Source organism: Anneissia japonica, unplaced genomic scaffold, assembly GCF_011630105.1.
Source record: "Anneissia japonica isolate Jap-2015-1 unplaced genomic scaffold, ASM1163010v1 scaffold288292_len1863012_cov191, whole genome shotgun sequence".
Lineage (NCBI taxonomy): Eukaryota > Metazoa > Echinodermata > Crinoidea > Comatulida > Comatulidae > Anneissia > Anneissia japonica.
In genome coordinates this window covers 899,550-924,698 of record NW_022688773.1, presented here as the reverse complement: position 1 = coordinate 924,698, position 25,149 = coordinate 899,550, and the positions used below count along the sequence as shown (strand labels likewise).

At 32.5% G+C, this 25,149-nt stretch overlaps 1 protein-coding gene across 1 annotated transcript in view; it reads left to right on the top strand.

The window, feature by feature from the left end:
• LOC117123296 (disks large 1 tumor suppressor protein-like) overlaps window positions 1-25,149 on the top strand; it is a 58,577-nt gene that overhangs the window by 20,660 nt on the left and 12,768 nt on the right. The window lies entirely within an intron of this gene.

Below are 25,149 nucleotides of genomic sequence, written 5' to 3'. Positions count from 1 at the left end.
TTTCCGGGGCCATTTTTTCCGGGGCCATTTTTTCCGGGGCCATTCTTACCGTACACCATAGATGATAAGCAGTAAAACTACACGGAACAATTAAACTATATAGAAACTAAAAGAGTAAGATGTTGGATTAATTAAAAACTTTGAAATATAAAAGAATAAAAAATAAAATATAACAATATAAATAAAATAAAATAGAATATAAATGATTAATGATAGATTTTCAGTAATCCCCACTATCAGTAACATAACTACTCTGTAAAAAGTTATTGTCACCAATGAAAATGGCAATGTCATCACTGTTATTACTGTTGTAGCTGCGGTAGTAGCCGTCTTCTTTGGGAGACACATGGGCTGTTATTGACAGGATCTGTTGGCAAAATCAGTGCTAATGTTTAATATGAGAGCCAAGATTTACCGTTAGGCTACACCAATGTATTTCAATTATCATTTTATTTTATTTTATATTTAATTTTTTTTTTCTTTTTTTAAGTTTTAGGAATTTCGAGAATGAGATTTGGAAGTTGATGGAACAAGTATAGAATGCTAGAGAGTATTTTTATCAAGATTATTTTTTTAAATTATTTTTTTCAAAGGAGAAATTCTAAAAGTGTTTTTAAACACTTATATATGCCTATCTTTTCTGAAATATCAAAGAAATCTTTTGATGTGTGTTGGATTTGTTGTATCTGTTAATCTTTAAAGGTCAGTGGCTAACATGTGGTTGAATGATTCAACTTCAACAAAAGCCAACGATATTTCCATCATCGTTTAAAATCAGCTAACAAGCTTGTTCGTTTGTGGTGTTACTTTTTTCAATGCAAGCAACCATTCAAGCTCATCTCTGTGGTTTATGGTTAACAATTGACGTCAGACCCTGTTTAACTGAAGGTTTTTGGAATTATTATTGCAATTTATCCTAATTGTCGAGTGTTTATCTGAAACGAAAGTCTTTTTAGTAGCACACTAGTTGCTGTTTGAATGTCTAGTTACATTTTATGTCCTGAATATTCAAAAGTTCATGACTTGACTATGTAGTGTAAGCACATTTTAAAATGTATGTTTCATAACTTTTAAAAGTCATTTCCTCAACCAACCATTAACAAAATATTAAACTACTCACCATTTTTAGAAAGATTCCAAACATTTTTTAATAGTAGATCTTCAGGTTGTAGGTTTATTGAGCCCTGTACAGACTATCATATTTTATTTAACAAAAAAATGTGACATACCTAAATATGGTCATGATGACATCACATCATGACCATATATAGGCACATCATGACTATATATGGGCACATCATAACATATATAGGCATATCATGATTATATATGGGCACGTACAACAGTTGTTTGATAGTGTAGACAGAGCTTTAATAATTAAGATTTATGGTATTAATTTAATATATTCATATTGCACCGTATAGTTTATCACATGAACATCTGTTTAAGTCCCAGCAAATATTTTGAAATCATATTTCTAAAGGGTGACAAATCCAACCATTGTTGATCATTTTGGTGCTCGTACAGTACATATAAAAAAATATAAAATTTAACAGAATTGCACTACAGAAACACACAAATGTAAAATTCAATTTAATTCTAGTTGTACAAAAGAATACTAGAATTAACAATTAAATAAAATGAAACTTTCCTTAAAACTACATAAAAAAAATACAATTGACAGTGAAACATTGTATTGTTTTTTTGTGATATCAGCCTTTTTTATTGCCAGAGATGAAAGAAGATTGTTTTTTGCACTCGGAGTAATCTTAATTAGACATGCTTGCATAAGGATACTGGAGGAACAGTTTACTTTAATCAAGACATTAAAATAAATCTGTGGATCTCGGAGAACCACTTGTCACGTGAAACCTCGCAGCGATGAACTCGTATGATGAACATATGTGAACAATTTTATTTATTTCCTTCTGCTCCTCCTTTTCAATGACTGCAGTATTCCTATTACTGCTACATCTGTCATAAGGCGAAGCATAGCATAGTGACGACAGTTTGCTAGCTATGAATACTAAAATATGCCACATATAGTAAAGAGGTTAACAACGATATATAATCTCTGATATTATGGCAGTGTCAGTGATCTGCAGCGTTTATAAAGATGTTATGATGGGTTGCTCTTTTGGGAAAAGTAAATGATAATTTTAATCCAAGTTTAATAATTTGTATAGTACTGATAAATATTCATGATCAAAAAGATATTCTTTGCTTGAATATTCATAGTGTTATGAATGAATTATAATTTTATAATGTTAATCAAATACAGTATAAGAAACATACAAATTCAAAATAAATTAATCACAAAAAGTAAAATTGATTCTTTTTTTTTATTTGTTTATTTATTCAACTTTATTTACTGAGGGTGACCCAAAACAGTGGTATGCTGCCGATCGTTGGGCTCGTACATTGTTTAATGTATGGAAAATTGCAGTTGAGAGAATTGAACCAAAAAAAAAAAAAGACCAAAATATGGAAAATATGTCAATAAAAAAAATAAAAAAATAAATTTGCAAAAGCAAGTTAAAAGATAGGCTGACTATTGAAGAGGATACAGTTAAATACTATGTATAAACTTGATGGGTTCCTATTACTGGTCATACTGCATTATTACAGGTAATACTAATTGTAAACAAGGACATAATATTGAGTTATATTTACTTTAATTGTTTTTCAACTTGTCCTTCACCTATGAGTCCTTATAAGTACGTACTTCGTCTAAAATACAGGATATGATACATCTGCCGGTTTCATTAAATTGTTTTCAATGTACTTCAACCATTTTCGTCAATAGATTCAAAGAAACTCTTTGATAAATGTTTTTTTATGGCCATGTTTCTGTCTGTGCTTTGTGGGCTTATATTTAACATGGCCATGCATTTTTTTTACCATTATAGCCATGGCCATGCTTTTTAATGACCATATTCAACATGCCCATACTTTTATTACCATTATTTTTCATGATTTTGATTGTTTATGAGTATATTTTCCCATTGTTTTTCATTCATGGCCATGCTTTTTACGAACATTTTTAACATGATCATGATTTTTTAATACCTTTTCCCACAGCCATTTTTTTTTTCATTTTTCCATGCCATGTCATTCTAGACTACTATATACTTTCAATGGGATATTTATATGGCACATGTATCTGTGGCATGTCCATGCTTTTCATATTTGTCAAGAGCTCCATTTTTTCCCACATCATGTTTTTTCCACTATTTTTATGTAGCCATAGTTTTCCATCATGGTAACATTTTCCACACCCAAGTACTTCCTGTATTCTCCAGATGTAATGTCGAGAAGTGAATCAATCATTATGTATGAGAGAATAAACTTCGTATGTATTTAGGTTTGCAATATTAGTAGCTATCATTATGGGATGGCACATTATAATAGATGCTTAGGGTTGCATATATGACTCAACATTAATTAAATACACATTTGATATGACCAGTTTATAGTTGGTGAGATCTGACGAATACAGCCAGTGTTTTATGAGGTGTTGCTCAGATCTGGTGCTTAGCGTATTTACAATCTGTCGTTAATTTGATGAGACTTGAGTAATACTGATTAAATATTTTTTTGTCTGGTAGCTATAAGTGATATTGATTACAAGAATTATGGATGGATAAAAATTTGTGCAAGAATAAAAGTTAAAATTGAAGTAAATTGAAGAATTTGCAGGGTTTTGATTTCGTATTCAAAATCTTTAATGAAATTTAATAAAGTTTACTTTATTATAATAATTCTTTTTCATCAACCAACCACACGTACGCATTTACAATTTCCAGTTTCTTATTAGCCAGTTATTCGATCGTCATATTCTTGGTATCCGGATCGGGATCTTCTCGTATGGACGCACGGCAGCTACGGTTAGCAGGATTCGGATCCTGCTAACTGTCAGCTGCCGTGTGAGAACATAGCCATTGAAAAATATTAGCCTGCAATGCTCCTAAATTAATTATTAATTTACCATTGACAGAGGGTGCAATTATAGAAGGCCTAAAGTAGTAGAAAAAAGCCCAATATAGTAAAACATCCATTTTACGAATGTCGATTTTACGGATAGTCGATTTACGAATAGTCGATTTTATGAATGGCCTTTGCCCCTGATGACGCCATCATCGACTAATTATTACCATAAAAAAAGTCCGATTGCGCACGTTTAACAAAGTGATAATGTATATTTTTTTAAAATAAAATCAAGTTTGTTGTATTTATTTATTAATATTTTTCTTTTCTTCCGTTTCTGGTATAATAATAACTATATTAATGTAATAAACCTAACCAGAACAACGAACTACCAATTCAAGTTTCGTCGGATTAAGCGCACACGTTTACGATGACGAACAAGAGTGTTGGGATCAGCAACTTATTGACATTGTGAATGCCAGATATGATCGCGAAATGCATGTAAACAACTCAATTCGACGATCTAACAATAGAAAGAACACGATAGAAAGGTCCATAAAACATACAGATGTTTGAATAAGAGTTAAAATAATATTTTGTTAAGTGGAAGAATGCCAGCGATTAAAATAATTTGTTTTTTATTGAAGGTAAATTCACCTACAGTAGGCTCTAGCGCGGTAGACCGTGCTGCTGCACTGTCATTTCGGACTAGGCCTGGCCGTCATCAGCCTATCGGCACTCAATGGCAGGTCATAGCTAGGCCTAGGTATTGGAAACTGACACCCGATCTAGTTTACACATTTTTCAAGTTCCGAACCCCCTTTTGGTACCAATTAATACGTAAAATGGACGTTTTAGTGTAATACTTTAAGCAAATGTTATAAAAATACACACATTTAAAAGGAAATTTTTAGGCTAACTTTTTTTACTTTGGCCTCCCGACTTAAACTAAACTTACCTAGTTTCTGGTAGCACTCACATTGATTTCAGCTCCTGATTGCTCTACTACTGAAAACGCAAGGGTAGGATACGCCTACTACTAGTTACTGGTTGCTACCGGTAGGTTACAGTTGCTACATAACCGATTTCAATTGCTTGTCATCTTGGTGTATTGTTTGAAAAAGTAAAAAAAATGATTAAATAAGATTATTCTCTCTCTCCTTTCTCCTTTCTCTCTTTTTCCCCCTGCCCTCCCTCCTTAAAAGATGTTGAGGGAAAAGACAGCCCAGAGTTTTTTATTTTAACCAAAAACTAATGTATGAATCAACATATTTAGTGGCGCAGTACATATTGGTCTGAAGAGATGGGGAGGAAATTTTTTAGATAGAAGTCAAAGGCCACAGAATGGTGAAAATTAAAGTAGTGTGGCAGAGGTAAGCACTCCATTAAGCACTCAATGTTTATTTATACAGTTTTATGTAGATTAATAGTACATTATGTTTGCTGTGGTACACATAAACAAATATGGGTCATAATACGCTGAACTGCAGTACTGATTGTATTGTAAGTTATACGCCACATGTCAAACCACAGTGGATTAAAAAGGGCATTTGCCTCATTAGATTTCTCGACTGTATACTTGCCAAACACATTGCAAAGCAATCATTATTATACATTCAGCTGTATGGTCTGATTGTGAATATATCCACTAACTAATATCATTAATTCAACCGTTGTTGCTTGTGTGTAAGCCCACCTGGTGTAAGCCCATCCTCTATTTTATGCTCAAATACTTACCAGGCTTTCCTCGTACAAAAGCCCAGTGTATGATTTGAATGAGTAACTTAACTGACTTCTACAAATATTGGCTTTGAATTAGGCATGCAGTGCAGAAAAATTACCTTTTGATTGAAAAGAGGAATTCCCATGTATAAGCATACCTCCCCTCCCCCTCCCCTATAAAAGAAAAGAACGAGTTGGCTCAATTTTGTTTTGAAGTGGGATGGCCTTATTAGATATGTTAGAAATGGAACTATGGGGATTTTAACAATAAGCATAAAATGTAGTTTGATGAAACTATGGGAATTTTAACAATAAGCATAAAATGTATTTTGATAAATAACTTCAAACCATTTTCATTTCTGACCTGGAGTGTACAGTAATACTAGTACCAGTAGTGAAAGTGTGAATTCAGATATTTTCAGTTTTTTTCATAAATTATGTGTAAAGGCCTGTTTATACTTCAATGATAACGATAACGATAAAAAAGCTAAAAAGCAATTGTTTATATAGAAAATAAAAGAAGTTTTTACACTAGAAAGATTTTATAACAATTTATCAGTTATGCGATAACAACATATCAAATCAAATCAGATGATATTATAATCATGGAAAAACATTAAAATCGTAGTAGGGTAGCAACGATTTTATCGTTTTACCATGATTATGACGTCATCTGATTTGATTTGTTAAAATATTTTGTAAAACTTATTTCTTTTGTTTTCTATGAACAGTCGCTTTTTATCGTTATCGTTATCATTGAAGTATAAACAAGCCTTAATACAGGTAATTTTCTCCTTACTGGTATTTACTCTTCATATCTAAGAGTGATCCCCAGGCTTCATCTCACTCCTTTGAACTCTTACCCCTGGTTATCATTATATACCCTTATAGGCCTAGTCTTGGTTACTGGTCTGCCAGTTTCATAGGTTTGCATTTGACTTTCTGTCTACTGTTTGCTTGCCGTATCTTAAGTACATTTTAGTTCATTGTCGTTTTATGCTAAGTGCATGGAGGTAAATTATGCTATCAAAGCTCAGAGTACGTATCTAACACATTGACTTAACTCTCTTGTTTCAGAGATAAACATTAGGATGACCAGACGATGTAATTACGCACCATTTGGGAATCAACTCATTAGCATTATAATTTGTATGTTGATTTTCCAGCGCGTGTATGCTTATAAATCGGATAAATCATGCTGTCGTAATAAATCGTAAAGTTCTTGAGATGCTCCACTTACCTGGAAGCTGAGACTTATTAGTTTAGGTTAAAATCATCCTCTTTGCCATCATCATTATCATCATCAACCTAAATGTCATAATCATTGTCATTGTCGTCTCATTGCAAGGCTTAGTGGATTTAAAAAAACCGAAATAATTCTGAGAAAAACAACTAAGACTTTGAGAACAACGGCGTTAGTTGTGGCGTTAGACAACAGGTGGGTCCAGACCTTTCCTATGGGAGGACAGTTTCCCCATGCTCCCCGCTGGCACCACCACTGTTTGGGATTGGAAAACAAATTCTAACCATCAATGCAGGATTTGAACTTAGTACCCTGGGGTAGAAGCACCTTACCATTAAACTACTGTATGGCTCCCACTCAATCAATATTGCAGGATTTCAACTTAGGACCCTGTGATGGGACAACCAAGATCTTAATCATCAAGCTATCGCTCTATTCCATCAACATTGTAGGATTTGAGCCTAGGAGCCTGGCATAGGAATGGTAAGCATCTTAACAACCATAAAGATTGTAGCTCCACTTAAAAATCAACATTGCAAGAATTGAAACTTAATCATCATGCTACTGCTCTACTCCATCAACACTGCAGGATTTGAACCCAGGGTCCTAGTATAGGAAAGGCAAGCATCTTTAACCACTAAAAGTCCAAACATCTTAACTATCAAGCTAACACTCTAAACCACTATTCATTTACTAGACTTCAGCAATTTCTGCCATTGATTTTGTTGGTTTAGCCATTGAAACTCGACTTTGATCAACATTGATTTTGCAGACTTTGAACTCAAAGTAGTATTTATGTCTGACAGGGATCTTCCAAAATGACATTAATAGAAGGGGGATTAATGAGTGTGCTAAAAAAGACGAACTTAACAAATTGGATGGAAAGAACATAGAAGTTTGCACCAAGCACTGTATTACCATAAGTAATATCTAAGGAAGATATTTTTGAAATTTCATTTATTTGGATGGAATTAATAAAGAAATATCTAATATAAAAAAGCAGAACAAAAAACTACCTAAAAACCCATTAAGTAAATTACAAAAAAATAAAATAAAAACAAAAAAAAACACCAACAAAAGAGTTACATTTAAGAAATGAAAATGAATAAATATATTAGAATAAAAAAAAAATAAAACAAGAAAAATACTCCAATTTACTATCCAAAGCCAGTTAGGCCCAATAAAAAAAAAATTATTAGTTTATCATCCCTGCCCACATGTCTTCTATAGTACTGAAAAGGGGGAAAAAAGGAAGAAATTTTAAAAAGTGAAAGTATTGAGCTTTAGCAAAAATAGAAATAAAAAGCTTCCCTCCCTCCCTTATCACTTTTTCAGCCTAGATACAATGATAAACTAATAATTTTTTTTTTATTGGGCCTTAAGTATAAAGGTTTGAAGTACATTAGCCAACATCTTCAGCTAAGATCCACTATTTACTTGAACCAGAATACAAAATTGTAAGTGTATGTATACAATTTACGCTTTAGTCAACATTGACTAAGATTAATGAATATAGTATTTTAGCGAGTTATTTAGTTTCAATTGGAGCAGGAATGTTGTATTCACGTCATTCGAAGTGTTTAGTTTTTTTTTCTTGTTAGTAATTTGAACTTGAGGACATATGACACATTAGTGCTAAACATTAGTTTACTTTAAATGAATGCAAATGTACGACCTAGTTTAATGTTCCTGAATTCATGTGCATTTACAAAATACTTGTGTAAATATATAACTCAAATTTGAGAAATTAATTTGTTTTTACTCTAGCAACCCCCGGCCCGCCAAAGATTTTGATCCGGCCCACGCAACATTGCTAACATAAATAATTTTCCGGCCGATTTTTGGAAAAAGTTTTCTCTTTATAGAAACAACACCTAGGTATCCCGAATCTAGCATTATTTACAAGAGTGTGGGTTTATCTGAGTGTAGCTCACTGGATCTAGTGGCATTGACTTGGAGAAGGGGAGGCTAAAGGGGGTAATGGATTAAGTGAGATGCTGATAAAATGTGACTTCCAACCATTTGCGGCACCACTAGGCTCAGGGGCATGTTATTTTGTTGAAAACACTGCTTTGAAAACTTTGAGTCTAAAAGTGCCATTTCCAGGAATCTAGAGGTATCTATGTTAAAAATTTGCTCACCTTAGCCACAACCACTGGTGAGTGGATATTTTTGTGGTAAGAAAATTTCTAGTGGCAGGGTAGAAGAACCTGGAGTGTAAGGTTTATTTCTTCAAAATTCTAAAATAAAATGGTCATGCGTAACCGTCCTACTTGGCGTCCCCGTTTTCTGCATTATACGTAGATTTAGCCAAATTTTGTTTCAGAATCTACTCGACGAGGTGACCTTAATGCATTATATGATAATTTTTTCATTCTGAATTCACTTCAAATGAATGCTTTTGTGAGCACAGGTAATTTTGGCTTCTGTAAAGTATTATATTTTTGCAGAAAACAGTAAAATTCCAGTCATATTTCGTGAAAAAATTATTACGTGTAATAAATAGTTATTGTGAGCCTACGCTTATGATTGTGGCCCACCTGAAGCTTGGCACTCGTGTGTCGTATGACGAGTCCAACTCTGCTCCTTGTGAGGGCGTGATGCCGTCTGCCGATTGTCGGTGACAGTCTGAACGGATCGTCGTTAAAAACGATCTGTTGTGCGCGTTTCATGGCATTGCGTTCTTAACAGAATCGTGTCAGCCAACGACCGTCGTGTGTCAGCGAGTCCCCGACTTTAACTTTGATGCCATCACATTTGTAACCCAATCCTCAGTATTTACTTAAGTTTGTAGCCCACCCCCTTTAGTCCACCCCCTCACTTTTAGTGAGTCAACTATAATTTTTCCCCCAGGATATTACAACACTCCTACTCTTTCCTTCTGTTGCTAATGTTCAAATAACATTTTGTGAATCATACTGTCTTCTACCGAGTGCAAGTCCTGAAGTATAGAGAAGGGGAGATTGTCATTTGAGGTTTTGTGAACACCAGCAGCATTCAGTGTTCAAAATTATACTCTATTGGTTATAAATACTCAGAGATGAAATGTAGAATATTAAGTTACTTATTTTTAGCTCTTGTACAGTACAGTACAATACATACATTTAAACAATATCATGTACACACCTCACTGTAAATGTTGAACTTCGTATGACACAAGTTCGCTCTGCTGGCCACTAAGAAAAAATTTTATATGGGATCGTGCCAATAGTAATGAATTGTAACAATTGAAATCATTGAACGAAAAAGAAAAACAAATACTGAACAATAAAATTACGTCTTTTAATCATTGTTAAACTGAGCGTGCTCAAAGCGGAAGTCCAACATTTATGCTGATTTCATAAATTACTCAACCAGAAAGCCACCTAAGAAGCTTGCTTTTAGAGTAGGCCTTGTGCTTGAATGTTCAGGTTAAGAGACAAAACTAATATACTTAACATTGGAAAGACAATTATGTGCTTCGCTTACAGTTTGTCAATTATGTGAGTTCATATAGTAGTCTCGGAGGAGTTTCCAAATAGCAGGAATCAGATACTCTGCTGTAATATCACCAACCAAAACATTATGCATTATAAATACTGATAGGCAGGGGCTATTCTGCAACATTCAATGACATTCAGTATAATGGATATAAGGGTATGATCCTATTATTGAAAACCTATAACCTTGGGTTTAGCAATTTCTAAAATGAATTTCTCAGAATACATTATATTCAGCAACAACCAAACATCATGTAATATCTGGATAATGGTAAGAAAGTATATAGGTGAACAGTAGGAAAAATGAAAATAAGCAACAATGCCTGATGATGACGTGTGATGCGTTGAAAAATGTTGTTTATTAGTATAGAAAACATATTGTTAATTAATAGTTACAGTTAATTTAAAAACTAAAGATTGATAATAAAAATGTTCAACAAAGTAAAATGATGCAGACGGCTATCTATGAGAAATGCTATATAGTGGGAAAAGATTAAGGTGTTTCAGATAGTAAAACAGGGCAGAAATCCCAAATAAAACAAAGGTCTTAAAAACTTATTAACCTGAGAATACATTATATTCAGCAACAACCAAACATCATGTAATATCTGGATAATGGTAAGAAAGTATATAGGTGAACAGTAGGAAAAATGAAAATAAGCAACAATGCCTGATGATGACGTGTGATGCGTTGAAAAATGTTGTTTATTAGTATAGAAAACATATTGTTAATTAATAGTTACAGTTAATTTAAAAACTAAAGATTGATAATAAAAATGTTCAACAAAGTAAAATGATGCAGACGGCTAACTATGAGAAATGCTATATAGTGGGAAAAGATTAAGGTGTTTCAGATAGTAAAACAGGGCAGAAATCCCAAATAAAACAAAGATCTTAAAAACTTATTAACCTGATATAAAGTTATTCTTAATTTTTTTGTTTGATCAGAGATGTAGAGGTGGTCGGCAGAGGACTTGGTGGTGGGGGGCCAACGAGCCTTGAATTTTCCACCCAGTCTAAAGCTAATTTCAAGGCCCTCCACCCACCTTTATTAACCCTCTTTTCCATCCTTAAAATCCACTCTTACTATTTATTTAGAGTTCATTAATTTTATCACCTACTCACCATTAAACCCTTAGTTTTCTGCAGCTACACCCTCCTTGATGATTGTAAGATTCTAGAGTCCCTTTAGGTTCCTTCAGCACATATAGTTTGTTACCCACAGATACAGTAGGACAAATTAATTTTACCTACTCATACCTACCAAGTCTTGCGCATTCGAAGAGCTTCGCGCTTTTTGACCAAACCTCAAGTTTTCAAGCCAGTCACCTAAAATCTTGCACTTTTCTAATAATCTTAAGCTTTATTTTATTAAACCCAAACTTGAAACGTTTGCAATTCTATAGTTAAAAAAACCCTAAAATCATCAAAAATTCTATCGTTTCTATTCTAACTACAATTAGAGATGTAAACAATAGAGTTTATGCATGCGTGTTTTTCAAAGAAAACTAACACTGATGGCGCTATAAATTACGTGATTTCTATTTGAGCGCTAGAAATCTGTTTCAGAGTGTACCAGAGAGCATCTAAGCCCCAAATTTTTTCAGGCCCTAGGTGTGTCCTCGACCCATGCCAGTTGGGTTTATTTCCTGTTAAATCTCAAGCCACTAGCTACCTCCAACTTGGCATTTATACCTACTATACTAGCATGTACTGTAGTGTAAAGATTATGTTTATTAGGCTGACAAGACGAGGCAAGGCTAATGCATTTGATAGATTTTACTTTCTCGAACGATTCTGTTTGCTTCTTTGGTATTCCATAATGTGGCACATCTCATATTGTGTGTTTTATCGTTTACTTCTACATTAAATACCTATTTATGATGCTGGGTGGAAGTGACCTTTTTACCCCTTTGCAATCTGGTTTTATAGGCAGATTTCCAATTTCCTAATTGGAAAAATATCCTGAGCAGCATAATATTAAACTTGTATTTTACCTTATGTACAGTTGAAAGTTCAGTATTAAGGGAAAATTATTTCAGTGGGGAAAAATACTGATATTGACAATTGAAAATTTACATTTGTTTGTTTCATAAAAAAACTAAAATATTATTGATTATGTTTTTTGTAATCCTTTTAAGTGAATGCATTACATGAATTTTTTCATATTTTCCTCTCCATTTTCCCTGAAGTGTACAAAATATAATTCATTGTCAATATAAGTTAGTCAAATTAATTTATTGGTCAAAAATACAAGGTAAAATTTAAAATTAACTTGGATTGCACAGTGAAATATAAAAAAATTGAAATTTTAACATCAGTAACAGAACAACTGGAGTTATACAATTAATGGACATCAGTTAAAGTGGTATGGACACTTGATAGGACTACCCGATGAAGCACCCACAAAAATCACGATAAAAGAAGTACACATACAAATAAGGTTGACCAAAAAAAAATTAACATGGATCGCAAAAGTTGATAAAGAAATCGAACACCCAATAGAAAAAAAACAAACAAAACCATCCAGGCCCATGACAGAAGCAAGTGGCTTGAAATAGTGGAGAGCTTTATGTTGCAAGATGAAAGACGTTACTGATGATTGATGATAATAACATCAGTAACAATTGTAAAATTCATAAAAACTAAAAACAATACAATGGAAAAAGGTAAAAAAATGAATAAATGCCAAAATGATTTAGTACATTAAAATGGAAAACATCACCATCAAAAAAATATTGAGATTATCATTTTTTATGAAAGCATAGACGGGGTAACCTTCACTTTCCACTGCAAAATACTAAAAAAAAAAAAAAAAAAAAAATATATGAATGAATGGTGCCCTAATTTAAAACCTTTGGTTATGATAAAAAATAAATGAAATAATACAATTACTCCATATTTGTTGGTTTATCTAAGCTTGAAAAATGGGAGATTAAGGTATTGAATAGAGCTCTATAATTGCATGTTCACTCAATAGAATGTATTTGAATGGGCCTGTTCATGTTGAAGTAATTTCCTGTTGGCAGTCGACATACATTCGCATTGGCGGTTATAGAGGATGCGGTGTTCTATTATTACGCGACACCTCTGTTCATTGTTGCACAACACCTCTGAAAAAAATGGCTTGTTATTTGGCCCTACTGAAGCATGCATTGAATAGATTTGTTTTGATGATTGAATCGGTTTAGTGACTGTTGCAATGAACATAATTTAATTCACATGCGTGGTTTGCCTTACAAACACTGAACTGGACTTAACACTATTTTAACACGTCAGCATATAACCACAGTTACTATAGTAACTGATTAAATTGTCTGTGGTATAACCATATACTGCAACTAACATGATCAAACATAAGGTTGTATGTTGAATATTCAAGGGTTGATTAATGCCTCAGTCTACCAAGAAGGTTTGGTATCCTTCTGAAAGATAGTACCTATCACGGTCCCAATCTAGGGCATACGGTAGGCGCCACTATTCGTGAATGAACCAGGAAACTTCAGCTCTTAATACTTATGTCCCGACTGAAAATTGTGTATCTAGATTGAGAAAGAAGTATTTACCCCCACCCCCAAAAAAAAGTTTAAAAAAATATGGTTTTCTCTCTAAGGTCCTGGTTTAGAAATGAATCTCAGATCTTTACATTTTAACTGTTTCTATCGTTAGGCCTATTGATTTCCGTGATAATTTTCCATTAATCTTACAATCATCTAACCCTTCTGTGCATGCTTCATTGCAAAATAATTGTGTTATGGCGTTGAGGATATGGACACTGGACATCTGACTAATTCTGGACAGGGCAGATATATAAAAGCCATCATGATTAACAAAGTGTGTAAAATCTTAATGTTATAGAATGAAAGTTTAAGCAAATTGAGATACACACACAGAATTTTGTCTTTTGCATTTCTTGTAGAAAAATGAAGAAAAAAACATCACATAAATATATTATAGTATTAGATAGTTGGATAATAAATATTTCATAAAGATTATTCCAGTTGACTTGTTAATTATCTTTAACTCTACATGATTGATTGCTTAGGATAGTTAACCATTCTGGAATAACAAAAAAGAAAACTTGTTATAACAAACATTTTATTCCCAGATGAGTTATTTTGTGAGCCTTATAAATTTTAAATCATGACGCATACCAAGAATTTACATAATAAGAAGTCTTTCCCATAAAAATTAAGATCTTTTGAATAATTGACTGATTTCATTTATATCTATAATAAATTTTTAAACTCATTTGCATTGTACATGAAAGTAAACATAACCAATTTTTAGAATTATGCATAATAGTATAAAATTTCATGATAGCATTATGCATGAAGTAAAACCTAAATACAAAACTCATTTTGATAAAAATTACCCATTCATAAGATATTATAATTCTATTATAGTAGCTCATTTGCTCATAAAATAACACCTTAATACAAATCTGCTGATTGAAGGAATTATGTTCCTTTAATTTGATATTAAAATAGTAACTTATTTGCACATGGTAATAAATCTACTCTTGTATACTTATAGAAAAAAATTTTGCGTACAAAATTTAAATTTCATTATAGCTCATTTGCACAAAACAACACCTAAATATATGCCTAGTTCAGACTAGGTGGATAAACCCGGCTCAACTCACCAGGTTTATCCACCTGCCAGTCTGAACTACAGTACAGTATGTGGCTTATCTCAACCTGGGCTGTGTTCCTATAGTAACTAGGCCTAGCGTGCCACCGTGTTTAACTTTCCTAAGCCTGGCTTTAATTGTTGCGGGGGTCTTGCAGTGACTTCGGGGGACAAAATGACCAATCAGCATTCAATTATGTACGCTGTGAGCGAGCATAGGTTTCGCGAGCAATGTTTTGAAACGTTTACGGTTCATTATTATGCATATAATTATAGTAATTATAATTCTCGGGCCTGGCTAATTCTGTTAGTCTGAACGCCTGGCAAAGTTAAGCCGGGCCTAAAGTTGAGCCATGCTTAACTCAAGCCCTGCTTATCTCCAAGTCTGAACGTAGCCATAATCTTCTGTTGAAAGAATTAATGCATAAGATATTATTATAGCAACTTATTTGCATGGAATAGCACCTGGAAATAAATCTACTTTTGTAGATTACGGTTGTAGAAAAAATTATGCATAAAAAATTTATATTTCATCATAGCTCATTTGCAAAAAAAAAACCAGTGGAAATGAAAACAATTTGTTTGACCATCCTTCATCATTGACAAGTTGTAATTGAGTTTGATGCGCAAACTTAAAAATCAATTATATACCTCGTGGATGACAGATTGATGGGAATAAATTGATCAACAGCCACACTAGAGTTGCTCTTAAAGTGGCAGATTTGCATGAGCCCATAGAAAAATTATAACCAATGAAAGGATGGAAAACAGGATGTTTACATTTATTTTACAGGCATTGAATGATGAATATAGGCTTGTTGATAAATACGCAAGACCTCATCAGCTATTGGACTAGTCATCACCTGATTATATTCTGATAGGCGTCAAGTAAATGTATTTAAATGAGGTTCTGAGTTCTACTACAATGTAGCCAATCATAGTTTAGAGGATTCAGGGTTTTCCAATTTTTGTTATGCATTAGAGTGATAAATAAATATAGACTTGAAATTATCAGCCTGTGAAAAGACCCCTTTAAAACAGTAAGATCCATAAAATCTCACCAGCTGTTGTAAGCTGTGCCGTAATCATTGTAGTTGAGCGGTTTCTTGGTCATTAAAGTACTTGCCTTCTGTTACATGAACCTCGGTTCATATCCTATAACTGACTGGAAACAACTTCATTACAAGTCTTAGTAAGTGTTTTAGTGAAAGTATTGGCAAACATATATTCACTATACTTTTTAGAGGTCTGACTGAATCAAAATAGAATTTTGTAATTTAATTATTGATGATGACATTTTGTAGTGTTTGATTAGGAAATATTTAAAATGTAAAATAGAAATAGGAAAAAAACACATGCAAAAATAATAATATAAAAATATGAAAATAATTTAATGATCTTATATAAAACATATTTTTTCGCTCGTGTACACAGTTAAGTATTTTATGTATAATTTTTTATTCCACATTTAGAAGACCCTGAATTATTCAAATAACACATATTGTCATTGGCAGGCCTGGAGGACAAAATTTGTGCCTTTGACCATGAAAATGTTCTGTTTAGCTGCAAGTGTTAATCTGTATACTATACACCGATCCATTTACAATGAATATTTTCCCTCTGCAGATGCCAAAACTAGGGGCTTCCAGTGGGGGATTCTTATGCATCCTCTGCTAGAACTTTATATATTGGAATTATAGTGCGGACAGTATTTTGTTGTCATCTTAATCTACTTTAAACATTTTGCACCATCATACAATTGGCATGGCTTGCACGAGAGGACCCCAAGAAGATGAAGTACCCAGCAATGGCAGCGCCAATAGAGAGTGCCCTCTTCTCATTGGACTTGTCTTTTTACAGTAGCCCAATGGCAGTTGTCTTGAGCAAAAACAAAAACATTATTTCTCTCCTCTTTAAAAAATTTTAATCTGGAATGATAACTGCACCCAATGCTTCCAACCGCTGGCCACACACTTTTTTCCACTCATACACAGAATGTTGGCATTGATCTTGATATATACTACGGCTTACCGATAAAATAGAGGTCATAAACGCTACAAGTTTATAGAAACATATTTTTCTTGCTCTTTGCAAGTGACATCAAAATTAATGAAGCACTTAGCTCTTTTATTACTGTTAAGCGTTTGAGCTTGTTTTATTTCTTCATCTATTTTGTGGGATTCAAGCCATATATTTTGGCATAATTATTGGATTAAGCGAGTTTGGTATTGCTAAATCATACGCTTAGGTAGTATTCATCATATAACGCTGTGCTTTTCAAATTTTTGTATTCTCTGTTTTCATCTACCTTAATATTTTATCATGATCGACTGCAGTTTTCATAAGTACTAGGCCTATGCCATAATTTTTTTTTATTATGCTATAATTTATAAAAATATATATTTATATGTTTATATTATATGTTTATTTTTATTGTCTTTTATATTTTGTTTACTAAAAAAAAATTTTTTTATTTTATTTTTGTTCATTAAGCCATATTAATTTTTGTTTCAAAGCTCCCTCGCACAATAGTAAATTTATTCTAGCCTAAAATGGTAAAACATTTTTTTTCACAAAAATATGTCTCGCTTGAATTTTAACCTCCTTTATTAGCCTACAACATGTTGTGTGTTGACACACTATAATTCTTAGAGAAGCCCTGTAACAGACCTTTTAAAAAATAGTTCAACAATAAAAATAATTTTATTAAAACATATTTAAAAAAGAAAATGAATAAAAAAAAAAAACAGGATCACGCATTAGGTTTTGAAAACAGGAGAGCTTTGAGACAAAAAAATTAATGCAGTATGCCCTTATATATTGTTGATACTTTAGTTGTGTATTTATGTCAAAGTGACTTTCATGAGTTCAGATCATATAGTAGTATGCTTTAATCCAATCACACCATAGATACCTCAGGATGTTTATATTATTAATAGGCAGGATGAATTGCGGGATCAATTATAATCTCCCTAGTAAATTGAGCCACGTTAAAATGACAAACTAAAAAGGAACTGTTTCCCAGCAAGACATGGTGGCTCAAAATTAATTACCGGAATGTCACCTCGGGAGAATGCCACTTTCGCGTTCTGTTATTGAAAGATGCTGATTGTATGCAGTAGAAGACGAGCACTGCATACTTTCCCAGTATTAACCTAGATGTTAAGTTTTACCGTGACCTAGATAGACTCAATGTAAATGTGGTAGCAATGTCATTGAATGTTCAGGAAAATGTAATGTATGCAGGTAGTAGCATCAGAGGAAATATAATTCTGATCACTAAAATATGGAGTTAGTGCAACATGTCTATTTGGATGTGCGCATAACTCTGGTGGTAACCATGCATGGAGAATTTGATTTTATACCGTTTCCTCAATTTTGGCAAACTTTTAAGTTGTTTTTATAGGAGATGAAACTTAGTGTGACTAAATAAGTAATGGATAAGGAGCTCTTAAAGGGATAGTGTGAAACTTGGTGAATAAATAGGTAATGGATATGGAGCTCTTAAAGGGACAATGTGATTTGTTGATTGCAGAATGATGCTTGAGTTGGAACTATAAAATTTTAGATAATGATACAACCTGAAAAAAGATGCTCAAAAACATTTAGATCGTGTAATGATACATTATGGAAATTTTCATAAGGATCAGATAGAATTCAAATTGATGAACTTTGAAGCAGCTGATACATCTATGTTAAATATCTACAGTAGTATATTGTAAGTGTTACAGGGCTCTGCAGTGTCTGCTTTTCCTATATGGATTGCATGGGATGTGTGCATATTTTACTTGGATGCATCCTGATATGCAGTGTACAGTAGTAGGATTCTCTTGTGAATTGGGTTTATTATTAAAAGTTAACAGTTTACTTTAGTATTTTGTATGATGCTAGAATAAAATAATGTATTTGCTGCGAAGCAGCCAATTAATATTCTTAACAGCAATTTGACCTCTGAAAGGTCATTGTTTGTCAAAAAACAAGGGCCTAAGACGACTGAAAAGCGGAATTTCCTTCTTTCGTTCTGCCGGGTAAAATCAATTACTTTAAGCGACGTTTGTATACTAACCTACACGTACCAACATCCGCATGTCGCGCTAGCCTTATCCTACTCTAGGCCTAGACTAGCTAGGGTGGTATAGGCCTAGCCTTGAAGGGACGAAGGTCCCAATGAAAAACAATGTCGCTCCTTGATAGCTAACATTGTCTATTTAACATCACAATAATTCATTATTAGACCTATAGTTGTTTTTTGAATTGTACTCCATAAATCTCAGCGGATACCTCGCACAACTCGTTAACGTCTCGTATCTATTGTCGTGACGTCATGGCTCGCTGGCTCACACTTGCGATGTCTCGCACTTGTGATCAAATAACACGCTGGCTCGCACTTTGGCAACATTCTTTGGCAGTCAACTCGCCCCTAGAAAACCCGCCCTTGGAAACTTGCCCCATAAAAAAATGTACACTTCCTAGACCATGCAGTCTTGAAAATAAAAATTGTAACCTTTGGTAATCAACTACATTTTCCACATACATAGAAATTTTTGAAACTTTATTAAAAAAAGTCTAAACCATAAATTCACCTATAAACACTTTTTGACAAAAATGAAAAATTACGACTTTGTTACCCAATGAGAAGTATTCTAATATAGACAATGGGTCGTGTCTCATATTATCTGTTATATTTTTATTATTCATTATTTTCACTTGACTCGCATAAATAATTTTGTTCGAAGAACATTTATATGCAGTTGTACTTCGCAGCACTTCACTTGCAATTTCTAGTTTGTATACACTGTGTTTGTATTACATGGATTTGAAAGTTTTAATAACATCTCCATATTTCTGCTGTTGGGCCAAAATTAATTATGTGATTGAATTAAATGAGAACCTATTGTAAACTTACCTTTTTGAACTGCAGGTATTTTTCAATACGTTCTTTAGTTTTGGCCGGTGGCTGTTGAAATACAGGTTTGGATTACAATTTGTAGGTACTGTTCTGTGGGCAATGCACTTGTCTCTTTGTGAAAATAATGCTAATGTATGTATGATAATAAAATGCAACAATGGCAATGGTAGTAGTAGTCATAAGGGAAAGAAGATTTGTGAAATGTACTCTAGATTTAAATGTGTACTAATTTCCAAAGTGGTTTGGAAAATACAATCAAAATTAAATGTAAAGAAATCAAAGAAAAGGAATTGACTGTAAATAAATTTACTTTCAAGTACTACAACGAAAGATATTTTCTCGTTCTGGTTTTCAGTTGAATTAAAGCTTAAACATAAATTTAAATATGCAAAATAGACAAGTCATTTCTTTTGGGAAATATATCAAACATCATACAATTTGTTTAAAAAAAATTAATTAAAGTTTATTTTAGCTGTAGTACAATGCAAAGAGGTCTTCTCAAGTTTCAACAGACCAGCTGTTAAATCACGGGAATTAAAATATTTAAAGCCCCATTCCCAAAATTTCATTTGTTAAGAAAAATCTAATTTTTTTATAATGTTATAAAGATTTATAAATATAATACGGAATTGCTAGTTTAACTGAATTTAGACATTCCTAAGCATGAAAAAAATGTAAAATAAGACTGAAACTTGACACTAAACTAACAAATGTCAATTCACTGATAGTAGAAGTAAAGAACCTAAAATAAAGAACATAGTAATTTGATGTAAATAGATATTTTAATATTGAGTTACTGTGTGTAAACATTGAGGTATAATATTATATATCTATGATTTAGCAATAACATACAAAGGTGTAGTAGGAGGTATGATGAGGGTATGATTACTGAAGTGACAGTAAAGGAATTTAAATTTGAAGTAATGATAGCTGCCACTCTTCATCTTATAACCACTAGGTAAGATGGTTGTAATGGTAGCTAAAGGTTAAGTGCATTTAAGGGGAATGCGTTTAAGGGGAATATGTTAAAGGGGAATGCATTTAATGGGAATACATTTAAGTGAAAGTGGTAAAGACGATAAACTTACAAGTAAATATAATAAAAATAGTAATAATAAAAGGAAAAATTTTAAGGACGGAATACGTTTTAAGGAGGGAATGCATTTAAATTTGAATGCATTTAAGGGGAATGCATTTAAGGTGAATATGTTTAAGGGGGAATCATAAGAATGAATGGTTTTAAGGGAAGGGGGTTACCTTTAGTGGGAATGCATTTAAGGGGAATATGTTAAAGAGGAATGCATTTAATGGGAATACAATTAAGTGAAAGTGGTAAAGACGATAAACTTACAAGTAAATATAATAAAAATAGTAATAATAAAAATATTCTTTTCAACTCCAAATGTTTATGCTTATCTTTTGAACTTTTAGTATCACATTAGGACCTACTTGTTTCTGATTGCTATCAACATTTGTTGTACATTTGATGTGGATTGAGATTGACATTATACTTGGAAAATTATTTCAAAATATAAGCAAATGAAGAAGCAGAATCATATCTAGCATCATAATGTATTTCATTTTTTTTTTTAAAGAGACTTTTCATTACGATTAAATAATTTTTTTGGTACTTACATTTGCTAGTGCAAGCCACTCACACACACATTTGGCTAGTGACACGTATTCAGCCTTTAATAAGTCAGATTTTAAGGTCTTTGATATTTCAGTTCATGATGTTTGCCATGATATTTTATAGGGTGGTACATGCACTCATGAGCCTGTGAATGTTCACACAGTCTTAGTGGCACGTGTGTATCTACTCTAGTCTTTCAAATTAGATGAATTTAAATGATTTATTATTTTTACTTGCAACTTCACTGACAAATGAAATCACTTTGAGGATCTAAGGAAATGGAATCGCCTGTGAGAAAAAGTATGTGTTTGTTTTTCGGGATTTGAACCCCTGACTTTGGGGTTAGGGGTCAGGCATACCTGTACTGGTTCATATTTGACAGGGATGCATAATTTTTGGTCTAGAATTCATCATGAATATTGATTTTCTATTTAAACAAACTATTTTGCTATTCCATTTAAATCTTGTATTTTATTATTTTAATTTTATTTAGCTCAGATAATATAAATTAATATGATAATACTAAAGAAGTTGAATTGTAAATTATACTACATGTTCAATAAAACCACAAATGATAATGTAATAGAAAACATTACATGAATACAAACAAAGCTATTTACAAAGCCAACATCTAGAATTTCTGGAATATCATATATGCTTACATGTGTATTTGATATAGTACTATAGTCATCTTTAGGAGCCAAGTATTATAGATGTATATATTCCAACTTACTATGAATTACTCTTCAGTGTTGGAATTTTTTTAAAAATTATACATTTCTGAAGCCATTAAAAATGCCACAAATTAAAATCATATTTAAACCATAAACTTAAAATTCTGTAAATTTTGAAAGATGATAATAATAATGCTTAATGTTACAGCTTGTAGTTGGCCTACTTTATGATCTAATTACCTGGGTTTATGTTGGTATTGCTTGCCCCAGGCAAGTAGGTAATGTTTCCTAATTGTCATGTGAGCCAATATATACACTCTTTATATTGCTAGTGCATATTTTTCATCAATAAAGGGACCTGTCTACTGTATGTGTTTTATCAAAATAATAATGAAGATGAATTATAATATCGCTCATCTATTTCAAAGATAATTTTCCTGAAAGTGAAAGGAAATAGAAACAGACATAAATTTTGAAGGGTTATAATTTTTATAAATTAGTGTATGTGTAGTATCATTGTTCAGGATGTTTCCACTTTTAATATTTTTATATGGATAAATGCTGGCTCAATTAAATTATCACAGGATAGGATTGCAGATGATGAATTTTTTTGCTTTATTATATTATATCATTTATATTATATTGTTGATATAGATTCATGCATCAAAAAGTTAAAATTATCTTTCAGATGCAACAGAAATTAATAATTCCCTTTATAGTCTTTATGATTTATGATTGAAAGCCCAAAAATATAAGTATATGTAAATTTTGGTTAAAATGTCAAAATGTAATAAAATAAAATTTAAAAAAACTTAGCTTAGAAAAGATATGACATTATTTTCTTTCCAAAATTAACTTTACTTTTAGATTTCATTATGTACGTAGTTTACTTGCAGCACTTTGCAAGTGAGACTGAAAGTGCTTGCATAATAAAAATGAAAGAATAAAGTATAAATAAATGATCAAAGAATTTCATCTGGTCTTGTGGGTGTACTGTAATATACGTAAATTTAACCATCAACATAAAAGCAGTATTTTTTGCTATTAAAGAAATTTATACAAAAAAATGATGAATAAAAAGTTATTAGAATGGAGAAATCTGGATGGTCACATGAACGAGGAATATATATGGGCTCAACAAAAATCCTGGTTTAATTGTTAGTTGGATTGGCACTCCCTAAATCAAGGAAGATGCCATTATTTGAACGCGTTTTTTTCCTTTGATCCCTGTGATTGAATTAGAAAGCGGGAGTGTTTGTTTTGCCATTATCGTTGAAACATTAGAAGCACTCTAGACAAACAATTAGATTAGAAAATGCAGCACGATTCAGTCATGGATGTATGCAAAGTACAACCTAATGGAGGTACACTGATTGACGGGCTACTGTCTGTAAGGAACATAGTTATTATAAGAACAATAGAATGCCAACTCCAATGGACAGTTGTTGACGATCCAAAATCTAAATACCTTATAAAACTACTCTAAATGTACCTTCATCCGAGTTATAATAAGAATACAATGATACTGTATTAAGAGCATACTCAACATACGAAATCAGTTCGTTTCTTTAAATTTAAAATTTTGGACTCAATATTCAGGGATACCAAGTCTCCCAGAACTCGCCCGGAAATCAGGACAGTCTTCTGCACCTTCTGCAAGCAAGCAAGAATCACCCGGAAAAAACCTATCTGCTGAATATTCATAATATTTGCGTGTTTTTACTACTTTATTATCAATTGTCTTGGAGTCAGTGCCGATGGGTATCACCGTGCCTAGCAAAATAAAATAAAATATGTTAAGAAAACTCATTTTTATACCAGATCTCCCGGAAGAAATTTCAGACCCCAGAATGTTTTACATTTTGTCCCCCAGTGTGCGGTGACATTGTTTTATTATGCATAATATCATTAATATAATGTTGCTTAAACTTAAGCACAGTTGAGCTCAAGGAATTTAAATGATTATAGTTTATAAGAAAATAGAAAAAATACCGATGCATATAGTTATTGTAATAGTGCATATTTTCCTGTTTATATGTGGCCATGTTTCCGTAGCACTTATTAACCGATAAATTATCAGAAAGCATAAGATCTTTGGCGAACGCTAGGATAAGTAAATAAACACTATTTTGAACAATTGTATTGCCTTTCCTGGCCATTTTATTTATTTTTTATTTCATGTATACCCAAGTTAAGTCGCGTGACCGGCTGTAAACAAACATCGCTGAATCCCTCTATTGAAAATAATATTTTCCCAAAGTATTTGTAAAAGTATGGGTAACTCATTTAAATCATGGTGAAGTTTTCGCCTGATCAAAGGCTGGTGTGAAAATGCCCAGCATAAAGTAGGGTGTGGGCGTACACCTGAATTGGCTTTTGTGACAATGGACCTTTTTGGAATGTCAATCAAGCTTAACAACTGACCAATCAGAAGAAGGCTAGGAATACATGCATGTCCTACAAATACACACAAGTTGTCCCACAAATGTATGTGTTTATGTGCATTTATGCTATTGATTTGTTAAACCTTAGCGGACAGGTGAAAATAGAGCGAAATGAGCAAATGCTACAAAGAGAAAGTATTATAATATAGTTTGGTGTTTACATTCCCATTCTTAATCTTAATCTTTATTATCCGTAAGTGTTTCCTACGCATTCCTGATCACTTCCTGTAGTTTTCTTAACTGCTTCCCATAGTTACAATCTTATTCAAGAATTAGGAAACAATTTACCTTAAGGTACTATACAGTACTTACTTAATAGCTTATTAATGTAGAAGATCTTAAAGAATATGGATAATTTTTTGTTGGTACCATATAAATCTGTATTACGCTTGCTAATATGGGCTTTATATCCCTGAAATTATGGTTTATTTTGCCAGTTTTCATCAGTAATAATTTTAAAAGGCTCATTCTACCAACTAGATATTT